The sequence below is a fragment of the Siphateles boraxobius genome, unplaced genomic scaffold (genome assembly GCF_051911475.1).
Source record: "Siphateles boraxobius isolate OS27281-9 unplaced genomic scaffold, OSU_SipBor_1 103, whole genome shotgun sequence".
Taxonomy (NCBI): Eukaryota; Metazoa; Chordata; class Actinopteri; order Cypriniformes; family Leuciscidae; genus Siphateles; species Siphateles boraxobius.
The window spans coordinates 801,208-811,621 of NW_027508704.1; positions in this window are offsets into that span (position 1 = coordinate 801,208).

Consider the following 10,414-nt stretch of genomic DNA (forward strand, 5'->3'; position numbering starts at 1 on the left):
ACACACTCAGAAACACATTCAGAAACACACACACTTAAACTCAGAAACACACACTGAAACTCAGAAACACACACTGAAACACATTCAGAAACACACACAGAAACACACTCAGACACACACACTGAAACACACACTGAAACTCAGAAACACACACTGAAACACATTCAGAAACACACACAGAAACACAATCAGAAACACACACAGAAACACACTCAGAAACACAATCAGAAACACACACTGAAACACACACAGAAACACACTCAGAAACACACTCAGAAACACACACACTGAAACTGAAACACACACATTGAAACTCAGAAACACACACACAGAAACACACTCAGAAACACATTCAGAAACACACACACTGAAACACACACTGAAACACATTCAGAAACACACTCAGAAACACACACAGAAACACACAGAAACACACACTGAAACACATTCAGAAACACACACAGAAACACACACAGAAACACACACAGAAACACACACAGAAACACACTCAGAAACACACAGAAACACACACTGAAACACATTCAGAAACACACACAGAAACACACACAGAAACACACACAGAAACACACACAGAAACACACTCAGAAACACATTCAGAAACACACACAGAAACACACACAGAAACACACAGAAACACACACTGAAACACATTCAGAAACACACACAGAAACACACACTGAAACACACACAGAAACACACTCAGAAACACACTCAGAAACACACACACTGAAACTGAAACACACACATTGAAACTCAGAAACACACACACAGAAACACACACAGAAACACACACTGAAACACACACAGAAACACACTCAGAAACACACACAGAAACACACACACTGAAACTGAAACACACACATTGAAACTCAGAAACACACACACAGAAACACACACAGAAACACACACTGAAACACACTCAGAAACACATTCAGAAACACACACTGAAACTCAGAAACACACTCAGAAACACACACTGAAACTCAGAAACACACTCAGAAACACACACAGAAACACTCAGAAACACAATCAGAAACACACACAGAAACACACACACTGAAACTGAAACACACACATTGAAACTCAGAAACACACACACAGAAACACACACTGAAACACACACAGAAACACACTCAGAAACACATTCAGAAACACACACAGAAACACACACTGAAACACACTCAGAAACACATTCAGAAACACACTCAGAAACACACTCAGAAACACACACTGAAACTCAGAAACACACTCAGAAACACACACAGAAACACACTCAGAAACACACTCAGAAACACACTCAGAAACACACTCAGAAACACACTCAGAAACACACACACTGAAACTGAAACACACACATTGAAACTCAGAAACACACACACAGAAACACACACAGAAACACACACTGAAACACACACAGAAACACACTCAGAAACACACTCAGAAACACACACACTGAAACTGAAACACACACATTGAAACTCAGAAACACACACACAGAAACACACACAGAAACACACACTGAAACACACTCAGAAACACATTCAGAAACACACTCAGAAACACACACAGAAACACTCAGAAACACACTCAGAAACACAATCAGAAACACACACAGAAACACACACACTGAAACTGAAACACACACATTGAAACTCAGAAACACACACACAGAAACACACACTGAAACACACACAGAAACACACTCAGAAACACATTCAGAAACACACACAGAAACACACACTGAAACACACTCAGAAACACATTCAGAAACACACTCAGAAACACACTCAGAAACACACACTGAAACTCAGAAACACACTCAGAAACACACACAGAAACACACTCAGAAACACACTCAGAAACACACTCAGAAACACACTCAGAAACACACTCAGAAACACACACACTGAAACTGAAACACACACATTGAAACTCAGAAACACACACAGAAACACACACTGAAACTCAGAAACACAATCAGAAACACACACTGAAACAAACACAGAAACACACACAGAAACACACTCAGAAACACACTCAGAAACACACTCAGAAACACACTCAGAAACACACTCAGAAACACAATCAGAAACACACACAGAAACACACTCAGAAACACACTCAGAAACACACACACTGAAACTGAAACACACACATTGAAACTCAGAAACACACACACAGAAACACACACTGAAACACACTCAGAAACACACACAGAAACACACTCAGAAACACACACAGAAACACACACACTGAAACAGAAACACACACACTGAAACTCAGAAACACACACAGAAACACACACACTGAAACAGAAACACACACACTGAAACTCAGAAACACACTCAGAAACACACACTGAAACTCAGAAACACACTCAGAAACACACACAGAAACACACTCAGAAACACACTCAGAAACACACTCAGAAACACAATCAGAAACACACACAGAAACACACTCAGAAACACACTCAGAAACACACACACTGAAACTGAAACACACACATTGAAACTCAGAAACACACACAGAAACACACACTGAAACTCAGAAACACAATCAGAAACACACACTGAAACAAACACAGAAACACACACAGAAACACACTCAGAAACACACTCAGAAACACACTACGAAAAAACACACTCAGAAACACAAGCAGAAACACACACAGAAACACACTCAGAAACACACTCAGAAACACACACACTGAAACTGAAACACACACATTGAAACTCAGAAACACACACACAGAAACACACACTGAAACACACTCAGAAACACACACAGAAACACACTCAGAAACACACACAGAAACACACACACTGAAACAGAAACACACACACTGAAACTCAGAAACACACACTGAAACTCAGAAACACACACTGAAAAACAGAAACACACACACTGAAACTCAGAAACACACACACTGAAACTCAGAAACACACACACTGAAACTCAGAAACACACACTGAAACAGAAACACACACACTGAAACAGAAACACACACTGAAACAGAAACACACACACTGAAACAGAAACACACACTGAAACAGAAACACAGAAACACACACACAGAAACACACTCAGAAACACATTCAGAAACACACACAGAAACACACACTGAAACACACTCAGAAACACATTCAGAAACACACTCAGAAACACACTCAGAAACACACACTGAAACTCAGAAACACACTCAGAAACACACACAGAAACACACTCAGAAACACACTCAGAAACACACTCAGAAACACACTCAGAAACACACTCAGAAACACACACACTGAAACTGAAACACACACATTGAAACTCAGAAACACACACAGAAACACACACTGAAACTCAGAAACACAATCAGAAACACACACTGAAACAAACACAGAAACACACACAGAAACACACTCAGAAACACACTCAGAAACACACTCAGAAACACACTCAGAAACACACTCAGAAACACAATCAGAAACACACACAGAAACACACTCAGAAACACACTCAGAAACACACACACTGAAACTGAAACACACACATTGAAACTCAGAAACACACACACAGAAACACACACTGAAACACACTCAGAAACACACACAGAAACACACTCAGAAACACACACAGAAACACACACACTGAAACAGAAACACACACACTGAAACTCAGAAACACACACAGAAACACACACACTGAAACAGAAACACACACACTGAAACTCAGAAACACACTCAGAAACACACACTGAAACTCAGAAACACACTCAGAAACACACACAGAAACACACTCAGAAACACACTCAGAAACACACTCAGAAACACAATCAGAAACACACACAGAAACACACTCAGAAACACACTCAGAAACACACACACTGAAACTGAAACACACACATTGAAACTCAGAAACACACACAGAAACACACACTGAAACTCAGAAACACAATCAGAAACACACACTGAAACAAACACAGAAACACACACAGAAACACACTCAGAAACACACTCAGAAACACACTACGAAAAAACACACTCAGAAACACAAGCAGAAACACACACAGAAACACACTCAGAAACACACTCAGAAACACACACACTGAAACTGAAACACACACATTGAAACTCAGAAACACACACACAGAAACACACACTGAAACACACTCAGAAACACACACAGAAACACACTCAGAAACACACACAGAAACACACACACTGAAACAGAAACACACACACTGAAACTCAGAAACACACACTGAAACTCAGAAACACACACTGAAAAACAGAAACACACACACTGAAACTCAGAAACACACACACTGAAACTCAGAAACACACACACTGAAACTCAGAAACACACACTGAAACAGAAACACACACACTGAAACAGAAACACACACTGAAACAGAAACACACACACTGAAACAGAAACACACACTGAAACAGAAACACACACACTGAAACTCAGAAACACACACTGAAACTCAGAAACACACACACTGAAAAACAGAAACACACACACTGAAACTCAGAAACACACACTGAAACTCAGAAACACACACTGAAACTCAGAAACACACTCAGAAACACACACAGAAACACACTCAGAAACACACTCAGAAACACACTCAGAAACACACTCAGAAACACACTCAGAAACACACACACTGAAACTGAAACACACACATTGAAACTCAGAAACACACACACAGAAACACACACAGAAACACACACTGAAACACACACAGAAACACACTCAGAAACACACTCAGAAACACACACACTGAAACTGAAACACACACATTGAAACTCAGAAACACACACACAGAAACACACACAGAAACACACACTGAAACACACTCAGAAACACATTCAGAAACACACTCAGAAACACACACAGAAACACTCAGAAACACACTCAGAAACACAATCAGAAACACACACAGAAACACACACACTGAAACTGAAACACACACATTGAAACTCAGAAACACACACACAGAAACACACACTGAAACACACACAGAAACACACTCAGAAACACATTCAGAAACACACACAGAAACACACACTGAAACACACTCAGAAACACATTCAGAAACACACTCAGAAACACACTCAGAAACACACACTGAAACTCAGAAACACACTCAGAAACACACACAGAAACACACTCAGAAACACACTCAGAAACACACTCAGAAACACACTCAGAAACACACTCAGAAACACACACACTGAAACTGAAACACACACATTGAAACTCAGAAACACACACAGAAACACACACTGAAACTCAGAAACACAATCAGAAACACACACTGAAACAAACACAGAAACACACACAGAAACACACTCAGAAACACACTCAGAAACACACTCAGAAACACACTCAGAAACACACTCAGAAACACAATCAGAAACACACACAGAAACACACTCAGAAACACACTCAGAAACACACACACTGAAACTGAAACACACACATTGAAACTCAGAAACACACACACAGAAACACACACTGAAACACACTCAGAAACACACACAGAAACACACTCAGAAACACACACAGAAACACACACACTGAAACAGAAACACACACACTGAAACTCAGAAACACACACAGAAACACACACACTGAAACAGAAACACACACACTGAAACTCAGAAACACACTCAGAAACACACACTGAAACTCAGAAACACACTCAGAAACACACACAGAAACACACTCAGAAACACACTCAGAAACACACTCAGAAACACAATCAGAAACACACACAGAAACACACTCAGAAACACACTCAGAAACACACACACTGAAACTGAAACACACACATTGAAACTCAGAAACACACACAGAAACACACACTGAAACTCAGAAACACAATCAGAAACACACACTGAAACAAACACAGAAACACACACAGAAACACACTCAGAAACACACTCAGAAACACACTACGAAAAAACACACTCAGAAACACAAGCAGAAACACACACAGAAACACACTCAGAAACACACTCAGAAACACACACACTGAAACTGAAACACACACATTGAAACTCAGAAACACACACACAGAAACACACACTGAAACACACTCAGAAACACACACAGAAACACACTCAGAAACACACACAGAAACACACACACTGAAACAGAAACACACACACTGAAACTCAGAAACACACACTGAAACTCAGAAACACACACTGAAAAACAGAAACACACACACTGAAACTCAGAAACACACACACTGAAACTCAGAAACACACACACTGAAACTCAGAAACACACACTGAAACAGAAACACACACACTGAAACAGAAACACACACTGAAACAGAAACACACACACTGAAACAGAAACACACACTGAAACAGAAACACAGAAACACACACACAGAAACACACTCAGAAACACATTCAGAAACACACACAGAAACACACACTGAAACACACTCAGAAACACATTCAGAAACACACTCAGAAACACACTCAGAAACACACACTGAAACTCAGAAACACACTCAGAAACACACACAGAAACACACTCAGAAACACACTCAGAAACACACTCAGAAACACACTCAGAAACACACTCAGAAACACACACACTGAAACTGAAACACACACATTGAAACTCAGAAACACACACAGAAACACACACTGAAACTCAGAAACACAATCAGAAACACACACTGAAACAAACACAGAAACACACACAGAAACACACTCAGAAACACACTCAGAAACACACTCAGAAACACACTCAGAAACACACTCAGAAACACAATCAGAAACACACACAGAAACACACTCAGAAACACACTCAGAAACACACACACTGAAACTGAAACACACACATTGAAACTCAGAAACACACACACAGAAACACACACTGAAACACACTCAGAAACACACACAGAAACACACTCAGAAACACACACAGAAACACACACACTGAAACAGAAACACACACACTGAAACTCAGAAACACACACAGAAACACACACACTGAAACAGAAACACACACACTGAAACTCAGAAACACACACAGAAACACACACACTGAAACAGAAACACACACACTGAAACTCAGAAACACACTCAGAAACACACACTGAAACACACTCAGAAACACAATCAGAAACACACACAGAAACACACTCAGAAACACACTCAGAAACACACACACTGAAACTGAAACACACACATTGAAACTCAGAAACACACACAGAAACACACACTGAAACTCAGAAACACAATCAGAAACACACACTGAAACAAACACAGAAACACACACAGAAACACACTCAGAAACACACTCAGAAACACACTACGAAAAAACACACTCAGAAACACAAGCAGAAACACACACAGAAACACACTCAGAAACACACTCAGAAACACACACACTGAAACTGAAACACACACATTGAAACTCAGAAACACACACACAGAAACACACACTGAAACACACTCAGAAACACACACAGAAACACACTCAGAAACACACACAGAAACACACACACTGAAACAGAAACACACACACTGAAACTCAGAAACACACACTGAAACTCAGAAACACACACTGAAAAACAGAAACACACACACTGAAACTCAGAAACACACACACTGAAACTCAGAAACACACACACTGAAACTCAGAAACACACACTGAAACAGAAACACACACACTGAAACAGAAACACACACTGAAACAGAAACACACACACTGAAACAGAAACACACACTGAAACAGAAACACACACACTGAAACTCAGAAACACACACTGAAACTCAGAAACACACACACTGAAAAACAGAAACACACACACTGAAACTCAGAAACACACACTGAAACTCAGAAACACACACTGAAAAACAGAAACACACACACTGAAACAGAAACACACACACTGAAACTCAGAAACACACACACAGAAACACAGAAACACACACACTGAAACACAGAAACACACACACTGAAACTCAGAAAAACAGAAACACACACACTGAAACAGAAACACACACACTGAAACAGAAACACACACACTGAAACAGAAACACACACACTGAAACAGAAACACACACACTGAAACAGAAACACACACACTGAAACACAGAAACACACTCAGAAACACACACTGAAACTCAGAAACACACACTGAAACAGAAACACACACAGAAACACATTCAGAAACACACACTGAAACTCAGAAACACACACTGAAAAACAGTAACACACACACTGAAACAGAAACACACACACTGAAACAGAAACACACACAATGAAACAGAAACACACACACTGAAACAGAAATACACACACTGAAACTCAGAAACACACACTGAAAAACAGAAACACACACTGAAACACAGAAACACACACACTGAAACAGAAACACACACACTGAAACACAGAAACACACACACTGAAACTCAGAAACACACACACTGAAACAGAAACACACACTGAAACAGAAACACACACACTGAAACTCAGAAACACACACACTGAAACTCAGAAACACACACTGAAACTCAGAAACACACACTGAAACACAGAAACACACACACTGAAACAGAAACACACACACTGAAACAGAAACACACACACTGAAACAGAAACACACACACTGAAACTCAGAAACACACACTGAAACTCAGAAACACACACTGAAACTCAGAAACACACACTGAAACTCAGAAACACACTCAGAAACACACACTGAAACTCAGAAACACACACTGAAACTCAGAAACACACACTGAAACTCAGAAACACACACTGAAACTCAGAAACACACTCAGAAACACACACTGAAACTCAGAAACACACTCAGAAACACAAACTGAAACTCAGAAACACACACTGAAACTCAGAAACACACACTGAAACTCAGAAACACACACTGAAACTCAGAAACACACACTGAAACTCAGAAACACACTCAGAAACACACATTGAAACTCAGAAACACACTCAGAAACACACACTGAAACTCAGAAACACACACTGAAACTCAGAAACACACACTGAAACAGAAACACACACTGAAACAGAAACACACACTGAAACTCAGAAACACACACTGAAACAGAAACACACACACTGAAACTCAGAAACACACACTGAAACAGAAACACACACACTGAAACTCAGAAACACACTCAGAAACACACACACTGAAACAGAGAAATGTTGTACAGTGTTGTGTAGGGGGCAAGTTGTCCCGTTTTACTCCAGTGTATATTTCCTCCTTTGGGTTTGTCTGAAGGGTAATTTAGGCACACACACACACACAGACACACACACACACACACACACACACACACACACACACACACACACACACACATTAAAGTCTTGTCCACTAAAAGCATTAGGATATTTGCACCGTTATTCTCAGAGAAATCCTGTTCATTAAACATGCTGTGACAACATGCCCCAACAGCACCGCACGCAGCCTCACATGGGGAAAGTTATCATCCTGCCATTAAACGGACTATATAAGACTTCTCCTTCTCAGCTAAATGTAAACAGTAAATCAGTTTGAAAAATAAAAATAGTTGGCAAAAATATAGTCATAATATAAATATGTAGATCATTTGTTTTACTTTAGACATTAACAATTTTCTCATTCCAACAATACTTAAATATAAGTTGCAGTTGACTGTCTATTAAATCATAATACAATAAACCTTGTTTTTTTGTGTTTTAAATGTCCCGTATGTGTGGCAATAACACAGTTCAATTATATAATGGACATGTATTGCATGTATTATTGATATGCTTTATGAAAGCCTGACACAGAGAGTTTCAGTCCGCCTCATCAAGCACATGTTCGTCTCTGTTGTTGTTTGGTTGTGTATCATTGATTCATCAGTGTGTGTTTGGCTTTACTGCCCTCTGCAGGACAGCAGTGCTAGTGTAGGGGCGATCATGAGCCCTTCATAGTGAACAGGGGATTCAGGGGGATTGGGACACTTTTGCCATTGAGATGAATGGGGGAAAGTATCCCTGAATTCATCCTATATGTCACTGGATGGCTGGGATTGAGACGAATGCACAAGGATTTATATTTTAAGGAGGGTATTACACTAAAACTGTTAATGTTTAAAGCATTCAAGAGGGAAGTTGTTATAGAATACCACTGAAATAATGTCACAGCACAAGCTTTTATATTGTTTAAATCTGTATTTCGATTAAAGTTTATTTCTGGTGAAGAATGTTGCATTAAATGCCCAGATTAAAAAATAATTTAAAGCTAATATTTCATCGAAAAAATATAAAAATAACATTTTTTTAAGCGAGACTCAGTTTTGAGGTCCTCCATCACACACACACAGTCTGACGGACACACACACACACACACACACACACACAGCTG